Source organism: Camellia sinensis, chromosome 1 (assembly GCF_055761805.1).
Source record: "Camellia sinensis isolate YWXY chromosome 1, ASM5576180v1, whole genome shotgun sequence".
Lineage (NCBI taxonomy): Eukaryota > Viridiplantae > Streptophyta > Magnoliopsida > Ericales > Theaceae > Camellia > Camellia sinensis.
Genome location: NC_138961.1, coordinates 1,695,065 through 1,712,065, shown reverse-complemented (window position 1 = coordinate 1,712,065; position 17,001 = coordinate 1,695,065).

Below are 17,001 nucleotides of genomic sequence, written 5' to 3'. Positions count from 1 at the left end.
GAGTTACTGGCGCGAAGAGTCCATCCCATTTATTTATAATGCTTGCAGCACCCCTGAGGCGATTTCATTAACGCTAAACTCCAAAAGACTGATGCCAATCGACGTGCACCGCGACCAGTCCATAAACTATTAGTATTCGGCTCTTTGGAGTTCATGCTTTGGCTGGGACAAGGGCAGATTTATTAATCTGATTGGCCAAGCATCTAAGCCCGATGCCGATCATTGTATGCCATAGCCACTCTATGAACTATTAGCATTCGGCTTTTTGGAGTTCATGCATTAGCTGGAGCAAGGGCAGATTTATTAATCTGATCGGCCAAGCACCTAAGCCGATGCCGATCATTGTGTGCCACTGCCACTCCATGAACTATTAGCATTCGGCTTTTTGGAGTTCATGCATTGGTTGGGACAAGGGCAGATTTATTAATCTGACCAGCCAAGCACCTAAGCCCGATGCCGATCATTGTGTGCCAGAGCCACTCCACGAATTATTAACATTCGAATTTTTAGAGTTCATGCATTGGCTGGTGCAAGGGCAGATTTATTGATCTAATCGGCCAAGCATCTAGGCCCGATGCCGATCATTGTGTGCCACAGCCAGTCCATGAACTATTGGCATTCGGTTTTTTGGAGTTCATGCATTGGCTGGGACAAGGGAAGATTTATTAATTTGATCAGCCAAGCACCTAAGCCCGATGTCGATCATTGTATGCCACAGCCACTCCATGAACTATTAACATTCGACTTTTTGGAGTTCATGCATTGGTTGGAGCAAGGGCAGATTTATTAATATGATCAGCCAAGCACCTAAACCCGATGCCGGTTATTGTGTGCCACAGCCACTCCATGAACTATTAGCATTCGGCTTTTTGGAGTTCATGCATTGGCTGGGGCAAGGGCACATTTAGTAATCTGATCGGCTATTCAACGAGGATAAATTAAAATTGCCTAGTTATCTAATCCGCAAGTGTACATGAATATTTTATCCAAAATAGCAAAAAACAATACCATTCATCAATAACAAAATTTAGCACAAATAATAGAAAAGTACAAAGAAAATTTTCATTAGTAAATTGGGTACAAATTGTAGCCATTTTACATGTGAAAACTACTAAACAAAAAGCTACAAGTTCGCATGAAAATGCCTAGCAAAAAACTATGACTGTAGCAATACATGAAAACTACTAAACGAAAAACTGTAAGAATACATTCAAAATCCTAAAACAAAAACAAGTGTCACCCAAATTAATCCTCGAAGTCAGACTCCAGCGGCTCAACATCTACTTGCTCGTATGGAATCGGCATAGCCAATGTCACATCAGCAGCAGCAAGGGCTTTGAGCCAGCCGTGTTTGAATCCCCAATTTTCAAACTTAGGGACTTTTTCCATATAGTTGGCGAGAGCAGCACTTTGCTCGGCCTCGAACGCCTTGGAAGCCTCCAAGCCGGCTGCTTCATTCACCTTCTTTAACTCCTCCAACTCAGCCTCTAGTTTGGCGATCGCCTCTTGGGCTAACTTGAGTGCGTCTTCACTCGCATTTGCCTTTTTCTTGGCCGCCAATCTCAGCTGATCCGTATTTCTCGCCCTCTCCATCTCGGCCTCGGCCCTGGCGCTTTCCATTTTTCCCATCGTCACCTCGAAATCAGCCCTGCTCCTTTGGCCCTCTACTTTCGTTTTTAAACGACCAAGTCGTTCGATGGCGTCATGCTAGCGACGACCTATCTCAGCTATTCTCCCGACCGTCTGCGAAACAGGAGATTAAAACCAAAACAATATTTGCATAAAAAGGAAAGACAAGGTCAAGGTAATACCAGGAGAGCCGATTAAGCAGCTAGCGCTATTGCCAGTAGATCCAGCTCCACTCGGAAAGTCGCCTTGTCAGCCGGCAATGAGACGGACGTAGCCATGCTGAGTACGACAGCTGGGTCTTTAATTGCCGAAGCATCAGACGAGATCGGCATGTTTTTTATCTTCGGTTGAATGACAAAAGGCACAATCATATCCGATTCCTCTAAATGAGGCCATTTGTCGGCACGATTTTCTTCTGAGCTGGCCTCGACCTCGGCAAGACGCTTCTCTACCCTTTGCTTAGCCTCTTGATCGACCTGTACAACCACCTCAGACTCGACATTTCGATTTTTTGTCGTTTCCTCCTCAATAACAGGCAAGGAGGGCTAAGATTCAGCAATAGACAAGGAGGGCTGAGATTCGACAGCAGGTGGCACTTCAGATCAAATGGCCTCTGCTCTTCGCCCCGTGTTTTTCTTTTTGGCAAGTTGTGTGAGGTTTAATCCAGCCATGTCTTCGGGCTATGCATTGGGAAGGTCCTCTAAACCGTGAAAAACGTCGTCAAATGGAAGGTTCCCTTGGCCCGAAGTGGACAGAGGGTCAGCTGAATTGAGGCCGGCTTCCTCAAAGGCCAACTTCAAAGCCTCGTCTACTTCCGCTTCGGACTGATCTGACTCGGCGACCTCAGCTACTTCTGCCCGCTCTGAATTGGACCCCTCCAAACCAACTTGCCGCAAGTTTTTGAAGTAGGTCAAAATAAGAGCGGTAAGAAACTCTTCACCCTTCGGAATTGGGATGTTTTCTGCCGCCGAGAAGGTCGTATATATCGGCTCGTAGCGAAGCAGAACGTGGGCCGCCTTCCCCTATTTCTGAAGACTTGGACGGCCGAAATATTTGAGCGCAACTTTAATTTCTGAAAGAACGGCGTCATCGGTTGAAGTCAGGACTTTTTTCAAATCGTTTCCTGCACAAGCAAAACCAAATGAAGCTTTATAAATATAACAAAATAAATAAATAAACATAAGAAGCTATACGGCCACCTAGTTCGCCCCTCCGTCTAGGAATAGGATCGAGGCAATCCTCGCCTTCGCCGAATTCCCAGTTACCTTGGACAACGACCATAACATCATCGACTCGCTTCCCAGAACTGGAAAGCATAGACACTAATTGATGGTCAGTGTCCTTGGCCCTAAGGAAATAACGTCCGTGCTGACCAGAAGACTTGGCCAAGGCATAACAATGCCGAATAGCAGGAATGCCGAGGTTAATCCTATGGTGATGGTTTAGCTCTATAATCCCCATTATGATTCTAAAAAAGTTGACATTAGGTTGGGAAGGGATTAAACCCCAATGGCAAAGCACAGCCCTAAGGAATGGGTGAAGGGGGAAACGGACTCCCCCCCTGCGATTGATAAGAGAGGGAAGACGATCGTGGTTTCATCATCCCTCGCCATATCGAGGGTGTCGTCGATCACGAGTGACAGACGGACGTCATCAGGAATGGAAAAATGGCGTCAGAAGCCAGAAATTCAATCCGAGGAGAGGAGATCTTTCAAATGTTTTGTCATTTCCTTTAGCCTATAGGAATATGCTAAACCAAAAACAAACCAGGGAAAAGGGATTCAAAGCAGAGAGAGAGAGAGAACTTACAAGAGACGAAGAGGACACTGAAGGAAAGGAAGTTGTAGAGGTAATTCGGAAGGCAGTCCAGCGACGGGCACCTAAAAATGTGTATGTATTTGAAAAGACGTCGAAATTTTAAATCACAATAAATAGAAGTGTACGAGGGGCGGGAAGTTGAAATGATAACTGAGAAATGTGTGCTCAGACATCTACGTTGGAATGAAGTCAGCCGCCGAATTTCGGCTTTGACTTTTCGAGTTTGAAAACAAACACTCCAGCCAATTGTCATTAGTGGAGTGCTTGGGGGACAATTGTGGGGGCCGAATATTGGGAGTCGTAAAGAGGCCAAATAATTGAACTTGGAAAGTCAAAATATATATAGCACTCGGCCCCATCTCGCACGTTCAAATCCTACACTATTCTGCCAAATAGCCGGTTGAGCAAGGGGCCGAGTGAAAAGCGGTTTCCTACAAAAGAAGCCGAATGGCGAATTGAAAGTGGGCCTAATCTTGAGGCCCAAGAAAGAAAAGATATAAATAGAAGAACATCAGCCAGAAAGAGGTATGTGAGAATCAATATACTTAACTTAAAATACAAGTAATCCAAAGAGAGTAGAGACTAACTTGTCCGTCGGAGTGTTAATTCCGGCACCCCCGACCGGAGTGTTCATTTCTTTTCAAGTGATAATCTGAGGATCGCGAGCGTCTCCCAGGATCTAAAAAGTATTTCCAAACCACTTCCCCACAGTTATGTTCTTCACAGAATTTCCTAAACTTAACATTGTCGAGTTGTTTTCCATTGTTCGAGACAATGGCTTGGGGGATTCTAAATCGGCACACGATTGATTGCCAAATGAACCTGGTGGTGTTTCGCTCAGTAATTGTAGCAAGGGGTTCTGCTTCCACCCATCTGGTGAAGTAGTCAATGACAACCACATCGAACTTGGTTTGGCCCCTACCAATGGGTACAAGACCAACTAAGTCGATGTCCTACTTAGCGAAGGGGTAAGGACTGCTGAGTGTAATCAGTTATGTTGGTGGAGCATGGGGAATGTTAGCAAAGCGCTTGCATTTATCACATTTAAGCACAAATGCACTGGCATCTTGATTGAGCGTGGGCCAGAAGTAACCGATGCGGAGGATTTTATAGGCCAGAGATCTTCCACTTAAATGATTACCACAAATGCCCACGTGTACTTCTCTCATCATATAGGTCACTTGAGCAGGACTGAGACACCTGAGGTATGGGCGTGAGAATCCCTGTTTGTATAGTAGGCCGCTAACAATCATATAATTAGATGACCGGGCTCTGACCTTAGCAGCCTGTTGTTTATCGTTTGGTAAATCCCCTCGTGTCAGAAACGGAGTGATGTCTTGATCCCATGGGATAGGTTCGTTCTAGAGAAAGTGGATCTCCTGTGGGTTTGGCGAAGTTGCCAGATGGGTCAGGTATTCAATGCAGATGCCATGACTGAAGTCTGACTGGTCGGTCGAGGCTAATTGAGCCATTTCATCCGCCTTGGAGTTTTCTGACCTAGGGATATGTCTGATCTGGAAAGTATTGAAGAGGCGGACAAGAGGAAGGTCGATATCCCTATATGCTCGCATCATCTCCTCTTTTGCGTCGAACTTCCCAATAATCTGTCCGACAATCAGTTGGGAATCACTGAACACTTGGATATGGCTTACACCGATGTCTCTGGCCAACTGAACACTTGCTATCAAGGCCTCATACTCGGCCTCATTATTGCTTGCGTCGAATAGGAAACAGAGGGCACACTTGAAGTACTCACCCTCTGGATGGTGAGGATTAAACTAGCTTTATTACCCTCTTTACAAGATGAACCAGCAACACTAAGCGTCCAGGAGTGAGGGTCTTCTGCATCATTGGTGAAGTGTGCTGGTAGAGAAGGTACGTTTGGAGTGAGATTGATGAACTCCAAGATAAAATCGGCGACAGTCTGGCCTTTAATCGCTGTTCGAGGTCGGCAAGAGGTTTCAAATTGACTTAGCTCAACGAACCATTGCATAAGTCTTCTTGACGATTCTGGTTGTTGCATGACCTTTTTCAAAGGCTAGTCAGTGAGAACCACTATGGAGTGAGCTTGGAAATAAGATCGGAGGCGTCTGGAGGCTATGACCAAGGCGAGGGCCATTTTTTCTAACAGAGGATAGTTCTGTTCTGCCTCCCTGAGAGCGCGGCAAATGTAGTAGACTGGATGATGTACTGAGCTGTCTTTCCTGACGAGAACAACACTGACCGCAATGTTTGACACAACTAAGTAGAGGAAGAGGGTTTCGCCTGGCAACGCTTGAGAGAGAAGGGGAGGGTTGACCATGCCCTGCTTCAGTTGTTGGAAGGCCTCATCAGATTCGGTGCTCCATTCGAACGCCTGTCGGAGGACTTTGAAGAATGGAAAACACTTGTCGGTTGCTCAGGAAATAAAGCGGTTGAGGGCGGCAACTCTGTCGTGAGCTGTTGAACCTCCTTGACCGTTCTAGGAGACCGCATTTTTATCAGGGTCTTGATATTTTCGGAGTTAGCCTCAATGCCTCGTTGGCTAACCATGAAGCCCAAGAACTTCCCAGATCCCACGCCGAAGGCGCACTTCTCCGGATTCAGCTTCATCTGATATTTGCATAATGTTTCGAAGGTCTCTCGCAGGTCTGCCAAGTGGTCAGAAGAGAGTTTGCTCTTGACTAGCATGTCATCGACGTAGACTTCCATGTTCTGACCTATCTGGTGCTGGAAAACGGCATTAACCAGGCGTTGGTACAGTCCTCTGGCATTCTTCAAGCCAAATGGCATAACACGATAGTGATAAGTCCCTCTGTCAGTAATGAAAGAGGTGTGCTCCTAGTCGGCCGGGTACATCAGGATTTGATTATAGCTAGAGAAGGCATCCATGAAGCTAAGCATCTGATGTCCTGCAGTTGTGTTGACCAACAGATCTATCCGAAAGAGGAGATAACTATCTTTGGGGCAAGCCCGATTGAAGTCGGAATAGTTGACGCAGAGTCGCCATTTGCCATTATATTTGTGGACCAAGACCACGTTGGACAGCCACTTAGGGTAGTCCACGTTTTTGATAAACTGTGCCTTCAGTAGTTTGTCCACCTCGGTGGCGATGAGGGTATTGCGTTCTAGGTAAAAAATACACTGTCTCTGTCGAAAAGGTCGGAAGTGGGGCTCAATACTGAGACGATGAGTAATAAAAGAGGGATCGATACCTGGCATGTCTGAATGGGTCCAAGCGAAGACATCGTTGTGCTCGACTAAGAGAGCTGCAAGATCAGCCTTGGCCTGAGAAGACAGTTGGCTGCCAATCCTGGTTGTTTTGGCTGAATCGGTAGGATCGATAGGCACTTCGACAAGTTGCTCCACTGGTTTCCCTTTGACTAACTCTTCCTCGTCTCTGACATCGAGACCCTTGATTATCATAGCCTCCTTCATTTTAACCTTCTTTAGCGAGGCGACGTAGCACTCTCTGGCCATCGTCTGCTCGCCCCTCACTATGCCGACCCCGAGGTCGGTTGGGAATTTCATGGCAAGATAGTATGTGAAGGTGACAGCTTGGAAGGCGTTGAGAGCCGTACGTCCGAGGATGATGTTGTAAACAGAAAGACAATCGACAACGAGGAAAGTGAGTAGTTTGGTGGTCTGCCGTGGATATTCTCCGATGGTAATGGGAAGATCGATGGAGCCTATAGAGGTTACTCGATCGCCGATGAAGCCGACTAGCAGGGTTTGGAGGGGGGACAACTTTTCTTCTTCGACCTTGAGTTGGTGATAGGCGTTCAGGAATATGATGTCAGAAGAGCTGCCGTTGTCAACAAGGACTCATCTGCCTTTGTAGTTGGATAGAAGAGCAGAGATAACGAGGGGGTCATCGCGGGGGTAACGGATGCCCGTGCAGTCAGCCTTTGTAAAGGTGATGGGCTCAAACCATTTGTTAAGGTGTTTGAAAGGGTGATCCAATGTCGTTACTTCCTTATCAAAGCCTTGTCTGATCTTTCTAAGTTCGGCTCGCTGGGCCGATCGAGATGGCCCTCCGCATGCGAGCCCGCCAACGATGACTCTAATCTCGCCGACTGGGGAGCGGGATTGCCTTGTGCCCAGGGTTGTAGTGGGAGCCAATCATCGTTTCGCTTAGGTTGTACAGGTTGTCGGGAGGGGTATGTCGGCAATGGCCCCCCGGCGGGTCAGTCCTCGGCCGTTGTTGGGGACAGGCTGTCGTGAACCGATTGAGGCGCCCTTGGCTTATCAAATCCTTTACCTGGTCTTTAAGGTTAACACATTCCTCTGTGTTGTGGCCGTGGTCTTTGTAGACGTCCCCGAACGCCCCGGGAGGGTGAGTCCCGTTCCGTTCGATATTGGGCTCACTACAGTTCGGACTCAAGTTGTCACGGTTCTCAATCTGAACCAAAGAGTCTAAATCCAGCAAATCGTTTTGAGAAAACAGATTTTGAAAGAAGTGCCAAACATGGACTGCTTTGCCAGATACAGAGTCGCCACCTAAATGTTTTATTTTGGGAAAATTTAGGAAACCCTGACTCGTTTGCCTAAGGCCACGTGTCGGTCATCACCAAAGTTGCCTCGGCTCGGGAACTTGGGTACGATTGGGGAAGGTCACTTCGTGAGCACCCCCGCTCGCCCGATCAAAGATCGGCCTCTACTAACCATGATATCTATTTTTGAAAACATTATGCGTTCTTATTCCGGTTATTAGCCTAGATTTACTATATGATGCGCACAGCATACAAGTATAAACTGGATCATCTGAATTGGGACAAAACATCTTGTGTTTGTTTATTTGAAAGTGGTTTGCTAGTTGCAAGTAGGCTTAAAATGCAGATTTTGTCACCCTCGAGTGGGCTTAGAAAACAAGGTTTTGCCACTATCTAATGGGCTTAAAACTCACAATTGACGAATTGTTCCAATTCAAATAACCCAACCTTCACCCACAGGCATTCAGGCAGTCACTCACACGCATGCAAGGATGCTAAAGCATAAAACTTACTGAGTACTCCAAGCCAAAACAGAAGCTAATTAGAAATCTATGCATGATCTTAATTGTACAGCAATGCCTAATGCAACACATGCAAAAATGCAACTAAGATAGGCTCGGCTATTCTAAACATGGCATATGAAATGCTACAACTAACATGTATTCAACTTTGGAATTGAAATACAATGCAGTTAGTATGATGCGCCGAGCCCGGTGTATGCAAGACAGATGAAATGAATGCAAACATGCTATCATACTGTATGCTAATTGAAACATGCCCTAATCTAACCATCATAAGTGGGTAAATAAAAGGGAGAAAGGCGTGGGGTTGGAAGACATACATCACACACACGCACACTTATTACAGTTGTCCCCTCGCGCAAAGGGTCCGAATAAATAATATACAGTCCCAAATAATTAGAGTCCAAATATATACAAAACTCTAATTAATTAACAAAATAAATTAGGAAAGCAATAAATTGGCATGCAAGCCAGGGACTGCCTCAAATCCGCACCAGATGATGAATGATGTATGCTCAGGTTGCCTTGTGCGGAGAATCCCTCGCGATGTCCCGGTTTGCCTCTGTTTGCAATTGTTCTTGGAATGCGTGCCGAGCTCCGGAAGGCTACTGATTTCTGATTTGCTACAACAGAGAGCAACAAAGGAGCATGGCAAAGTATTTTCACATATGTATGCATGACTACTCTTCAGGGAGTGTAGTCTTTGATCCTCATGCCACCAATCACGCATATCGATGCATGATGGCCGAGTAGTCGAATTGCACGACTCAATATGAAATGAATGCACATATAAACACAACAAGACCTAAACTCCATCATGGATAATCCGGAGTGTTGATGACTGGGAATTGAGACACGTTCCGTCACTCGAAGTACGAAACGTCCCTCGTTTCTCGTGCTCGGGCTAACTCCTATCCCAAACACAATGCAATATGCATGACATGCATGAATGCAATCCTAACATGTAACTTAGCATACACAATGCTATGAAATGGCATACACGATGCATGAGGTAACATGGCATACACAATGCGCTAACATACAACCTAGCATACACAATGCTATGAAATGAAATGGCATACACAATGCACAATAGACTTATACCAACATGAATGGACCTCAGCCACACTCACATCAGTAGCCATTAGATGAAAATGAGACACTTGAAATGCGTGCACACATGCACGCAAACCGAGGACCGATCCTAAGGCACAAATGTCACTTTAACAAGGAATGGCAAGGCACGAAATATGGCATACAAACATGCAAGTTTCAGCACTGAAATGTGATGCAAAATGATCCCGAAACATGGAAACATGGCACCCAATGCATAGAATGGCCCCGAAACACAAAACTAGGCATACGCATTGGCCTATAGCTATACAAAGCATGCATTATTTTATCATGAAGCATGAAGGCAGATGCAAGAAAGTCCCAAAACATGCATATTTCCAGTTTATAACAAGTCCCAAAGATGAATGCAAATAGGGCTAATCTATCATGCAAAAATGGCCCTAAAATAGAGATTAAACACAAAGGGATAGCAAATGGCCCCAAATGGCAAAGAGCCCTTCAACAAAGTTGAATAGGGGCTCAAAACAGGGCACTTTACAGTTTACATCAAGCCACGAAAATAATCAAAGATAAGGCCAAACTATCATGCAAGAAAAGGCCTAAAATAGGGATAAAGAGACAAGTGGCAGCTGCTGTTCTCAAACAGAGGAGAGCCCTTCAACAATATTTAAGAGGGACTCAAGAAAAGGTATTTTACAGTTTATGGAAAGATCCAAAATAGCTCACAAATAGGCCTAAAATACTATGCAAAAATTGGCCTAAAAGAGAGATAAAGAAGCAAGTGATAGCAAGAGGCTTCAAACAGAGGAGAGCCGTTCAACAATGTTGAAGAGGGGCTCAAAAAAAGATATTTTACAGTTTATGGAAAAGTCCAAAACAACTCATAAATAGGCCTAAAATACTATGCAAAAATAAGGCCTAAAAGAGAGTTAAAGAGGCAAGTGATAGCTGGAGGTCTCAAACAGAGAAAGACCCTTAATAAAACATGAAAAGGGGCTTAAAATATGACTATTTACAGTTTGGGTCGGAGCCCAAAAATGCAAGAAAGTACAGCTTAGATACAAAGCAAAATAAGGCAAAAAAGAGGGAAAAAGGGACTCACCCTCGTAGACCAATGGACCAGCAGCTCTTGGACCAAGTTTGGGAGCTCTTGACCACTGGAAAGTAGCCTCAAGTTGCTGGAATAGAGGATGGAGGCCTTATGCTATGGGTTGATGTAGAAATGGTGTAGGAGCAATGTGGTTCTAAAGGTTGGAATAGAGTGAGAAAGAGATTTAATGCAAAGGCCTTAAAACAATTTTGGTAACCCCTCAAAATGTAGCTGAGGGGCTGGTTATATAGAGGGAGAGAGGCAAGGAAAAGGGGGGAAAATGAAATTCAAATTTCCCCCCCAAAAGAGTCCCCCTTAGATACAGGATCTGGGGGGAAAAAAAGGTCACAGCTGGAAGGAACAAGGTGTGGGGGTCATGGCCGGCCAGGTTTTGAGGGTTCAGGTGGCCGGTCGACCACCTCCCATGGCCGGCTGACCAAGGGCCAAAGGGGTCAAGCATAATTACTGGTCGGCCACCTCAAAAAGGTGGTCTCCCATGTGTGTACAACACAACTATGTGGTTGAAACCTAAAAAAAAATGAACTGGGAGAGAGAAAAGACCATTTTTTAGAGGGGGTCAAAAGGGTCAGGAATAATTACTGGCCGGCCACCAAATATTGGTGGCCTCCCAGGTGTGCACAACACAAATATGGGGTTTAGGGTTCAAGAAAGTGGCCCCGGGGTGGTCAACATTGGCTTTCAAGTGGAGAGCGATGAAGGAAAAAAAGCAGGCTTTCGGAACAATTGCTGGCCTCCCACCCTCCTACAAGCTTCCTAACTATGAAAATAAGGTCTCCACCAAAAATGAACCAAAACGGATGCAAAACGGAGGTTCGGGGGACCGAAACGCGCAGCCCGGGGCCCCGAAAATGGGCCGCTAAGCACCGGAGGTGACGTTTGACCACGAAGTTGGTCTCTCAGGCCACAGTGTCCCCCAAAAGGGAGTAAATAAGGTGTGTACCGAAAACCAGAGCAAACGGAGATGGTTAGGCGGTCCCGAATCGAGGCACACGGCCGTCGGCTCCGAAAAATCGGAAACCGGGCTCCAAACGGGAAAAATGGCCTACAACCACAAAACGTAGCCTACGGCCACTGAGAGATGATCTTTGAGACCTCTCCCTCCCTTCGGGAAGAGAAAACAGAGCCTAGTTTCTTAAATCGAGGCAAGGCACGAAAGAGTCCGGAAGTCTGGAGGCAAGGCTCGCAGCCGAGACTCTAAAACTTCTGAACGAGCACAATATGCAATATCACCAAGCGCTCAACTGGTGACGTCTGAGTCTTAAGGTCGGTCAAAAATAGGGTGTCTACAGTTGCCCCTCTTTGACAGAACTCGGAAGTCATAAGTGACGGGAGTGAATGTCAAAGCCCAGAGACGACACATTTTTGACAAGGCCGAAGACTTAGACAGACAGGCAAGACAAACAGAGATGTGCCCGCAGGCAGGGGCAAAATGCAACCGACAATGCAAGAAGCCGAAGGTATCTCAATGATCATGCAAATGCAGCAAACTGTAATGAAGCACATATTCACAATAGATGCAACAGTTTTAAGCAAAAATGTAAAGCAACAACTACATTTCATGCAGTTAAGAATGCTGAGAATTGTTCGATTCTCGCCACGTTTCACCCGGAGAAGATACAATACCTGCGCGATTCGTCTGGTTGCACCAGTTTCGAATGAACCGTACATGCAATATCGTGCCTCACGCTGCTGGGGATCTCTCGCTTCTTTTTTATTGAGCCACAGGTACTACTTTTCTCCCGGACTATGGTCGCAGCTTTCCCTATTCTCCAACAGGGTGACAGACTAGGTTGGTTCAGTATCCAGAATTGAGGTGCATACACATGCTATCTCAATCTATGGGGCTGCCATACAGATTTCAAGCCGAGGATATACCTCTGGGTATTTAAACCAGACTTTAGTCTCGGAAATCCCGAACCTTTGCGTTCTAGGCAAGAGCCATTCGAACTCTAGTTTCCACCGTCTCAGTTGATCTCCTAGGAACTCATTGCTAACACAGGCAGGTGGCTATACCAGACCACTGGAAGTCGTTCGGGCACGACAAACACCAAAGGAATTGCACCTTTAGAGGATTTAAGGTCTCCTAGACCCGGGAGTGCACAAGATAGTGCGAATAAAGATGCAGGATTTAAGGTCTCCTTAAACCGGAGGATTTAAGGTCTCCTAGACCAGACAGTAAAATAGATACGATGTAATAGATGTGATGCAATAGATGCAAAGGGTGAACACACGCCAACCACGCTGGACTCGTGAGTGGAGGAAGAACAAAGAAAATCAATCAGGAGCGTGTTCCATGCAACCTAAAATAAATTCCAAACACACTGAAATCGTGTAAGGAATGGGAGGCTCCAAAAACAACCCACCCAGCGCGTCTACAACACAACCTGGGATAAATTCCAAACACGCTGAAGTCGTGTGAGGAAGAGAACACTCTAACCATGCTGAAAACGTGAGAAGAGGTCCGAAAACAATTTGCTCAAGTGCGCACACAACGCAACCAGAGATAAAATCCAAACACGCTGAAATCATGTGAGGAATGGGACACTCAAACCACGCTGAAATCGTGAGAGGAGGTCCAAAAACAACCCACCCAGCGTGTCTACAACGCAACCTGAGATAAATTTCAAACACGCTGAAATCGTGTGAGGAAGAGAACATTCTAACCATGCTGAAAACGTGAGAAGAGGTCCGAAAACAACCGCTCAAGTGCGCGCACAACACAACCTGAGATAAAATCCAAACACGCTGAAATCGTGTGAGGAGGCCTAAAAACAACCGCCCAGGTGCGTACACAACGCAACCTGAGATAAATTCCAAACACGCTGAAATCGCGTAAGGAACGGGACACTCAAACCACGCTGAAATCGTGAGAGGAGGTCCAAAGACAACTGCTCAAGTGCGCGCACAACGCAACCTGAGATAAAATCCAAACATGCTGAAATCGTGTGAGGAGGCCTGAAAACAACCGCCCAGGTGCGTACACAACGCAACCTGAGATAAATTCCAAACACGCTGAAATCGCGTAAGGAATGGGACACTCAAACCTCGCTGAAATCGTGAGAGGAGGTCCAAACAACAACCGCCCAGGTGCGCGCACAACGTAACCTGAGATAAATTCCAAACACGCTGAAATCGCATAAGGAACGGGACACTCAAACCACGCTGAAATCGTGAGAGAAGGTCCAAACAACAACCGCCCAGGTGCGCGCACAACGCAACCTGAGATAAATTCCAAACACACTGAAATCGCATAAGGAACGGGACACTCAAACCACACTGAAATCGTGAGAGGAGGTCCAAAGACAACCGCTCAAGTGCGCGCACAACGCAACCTGAGATAAATCCCAAACACGCTGAAATCGTGTGAGGAGGCCTGAAAACCGCCCAAGTGCGTACACAACGCAACCTGAGATAAATTCCAAACACGTTGAAATCGCATAAGGAACGGGACACTTAAACCACACTGAAATCGTGAGAGGAGGTCCAAAGACAACCCGCCCAGCGCGTCTACAACGCAACCTGGGATAAATTCCAAACACGCTAAAATCGTGTGAGGAAAAGAACACTCTAACCACGCTGAAACCGTGAGAAGAGGTAAACAACTCGGGAGCGTATTCCACGCAACCTAAGTTGAGTCCCGGGGGACAACGATCCTAAACGCTGCTTAGCGTAAAAGGATAAACAATAAGAGATAACACAAGATGCAAATAAATGCAATAAGTGTGATGATACGATACATGTTGCAAGCAATGCGGAGCGTGATGTTTAAGGAATGCAATAAACAAGCAAAGCGGCACTTTAGAAAGCACCTCATGGAGTGAGTGGCGGTAAACCGTTTTACTCTGACGGGGAATGGTACTCAGAGAGAGCACTTCTAATCGCCATTCTGGCTTGAAACAGTGAAACAGTCAACACAGTATCCTGTTCACTTTAAACACACAGCTCGTATCGGCATACTGGTTATTCTGAACACACAGCTCATAACACAATATTCTACTTATTTTGGAACATATGCCTCACGCAGGACACCGCTGATTCTGAACACACGGTCCGTTCTAAACACAACTCATTCTGAACTCACAGCCCATAACACAGTATTTTGTTTATTCGGCACACAGCTTATACAAGACACTGCTCATTCTGAACATACAGGATGCTATGACGAAACTTGCCGAAGTTGAAACAATCTCAGATGCCCGACATTTTCCCTCTTTTCTTTTGCTTTGTAGCTCGGAACTTTCATAGCTTCAGATGGGTCCTGGTTTTACTGCTTTCACATGACCTGGGTTGAATCCCGTGGCTTTATGAAAAAACCAATCCTAATTTGCACAAATGTGGAGAACGACACGGCACTCTGAGCACAAAACGATTTTTGAAATTGAAATGAGAAAAAGGGTTCTCAACCGGGTATTGAGCCTACAACTGACCACAGCCAAAACGAATCAACAATGGAAAACAAAGGTAGAACAACCTAAACACATCTATTGACACTTAAACAACTCAAAACAAGAATCGAGACAAACAAAACACACAAACACAACACTCAACTGTGTTACAAAGACAAGAGACCTCTTGGTGCACGAGGAGCCAGTTTCTCCAGGTATTATTTCCCACCCTTTTCTTATTTGTGATTCTCACATCACTCGGCCCTCAGGCTCTGTTTTTCTAAAAAATCCCTTTCCTCACTTTTTCTCTCAACGCACATCTCTCTATTCTTCAATCTCTCATTTTTCATCCCTCTCCTGGGTGGTTGATGGATAAACAGAAAGTTGCGGGTTCTTGCCCAACATAATCAGTTCGCGGCGATTTCCTCCGGTGACATCTGTCAATGCGCCGGATGAGGGAATGGAGTATCTGGATCCATTCCAATCTTGTGCTTCGCACTTAGCTTGATATCTCGCTGCTTGGAGGATGAGAGAGCTTTCAGCCCTTTTGTTGTCGCCTTCAGTTGTGCCTTTTCTTGCAGGTAGAGTGCCCTTCTTGGCAAGTATGGCGCCTTTTCTGGCATGTATGTTGACAATGGGGAAAAGACAGAACACCTGACTCAACTGTGCCCCTAGTTCATCATCTTGACCATTTTTGTTTTTGGCTTTCTACTAAAACAATTTTAACCAAAATGAGAGTTAGATTAACATGCTTGTTCAATTTTCTGATTCAAAATCATGCAAGTTTGGTTATGAGCACTGAAAATTTTCTTTTTTTGGGTCCAAGAAAAAGATCCAGTTTTGGAAAAATGGAATAGTTTTCGAGAGAAGATCAGTCAACCTTAGTAAAAATTCTCAAAAACTGTTTTTTTTCAAACGACCACTACTCAACAAGCATAGAACCCACTCTCGAGATGTACAACCTCAGATCCGAAGGAAAATTGCCCCTTGCTTGAGGGGAGCTGCATGGCAACAGACAGTCACCCCTTGTTTGAACGGCACTGCAGCGCATTGAATGGTAACGGAAAGTTGCCCCTTGTTTGAACGGCACCACAGCGCATTGAATGGCAACGGAAAGTTGCCCCTTGTCTGAACCGCACCACAGCGCATTGAATGAAAACGGAAAGTTGTCCCTTGTCTGAATGGCCCCGCAGCGCATTGTAGTCAGTCCTCAGAGTGACGAACACAACCAAATTCTCGGATACACAGAAAGCAAAGATGATCAAAACCATTACATGGGTATAATCAATTTGAAGTGTTTTACGGCTGGAATTCAGAATGAAGTTGCCTACGTATCCCAAGCATGGGAATCAAGCCTTACGTAGTTTGGGGTTAAGGTACACTCGGGTATTTAACCTCCCCTTTTGTGCTCTAACTTTTGCCAAGGCCGGCCTTCCGGGTTTTCAACCTTGCGAGCTATGTTCTTCTTTTCTTTTCAATTCTTTTCATTTCTTTTCTACTTTGTTCATTCTTTTTCAGAATTTTTCATTTCTTTTTCTTCATTTCTTTTTTTTTTTTTGTTCTTTGCATTTTTCTTCTTCTTTTTTTTTGTTCTTTTTCTTGCTCTAACTTTTGCCTGGGTCGCCCTTCCGGGTTTTCGGCCCAGCGAGCCTCTCACGGGTAAAAGTGTAGCTTGGTCCATGTCAAATGGTTCTGAGATCTCGAATCCGTTTGAATCCAAGAGAGTGGCTGCTGTTCGCTGACGATGCAAGAGTCCATTTCGTGGAGGCTGAATTTGCCCCTAGTGTTGTAGATCAGAACTCAGTTTTTCTTTATCAATACTTTCTTCTCTCTTCCCCTCTGGGATTTGGCATTCTTGCCGATCTTTGTTAGCTTGAGAAACATCCCAATTTTTTTGACTCTTCGAGCACATCTGACAGTTTTGCCCCTAGTTTGAGGGCTTTTGATCTAACTTCACGAGCTTCCTTTGAAAACACTTGATCTTCTTGATC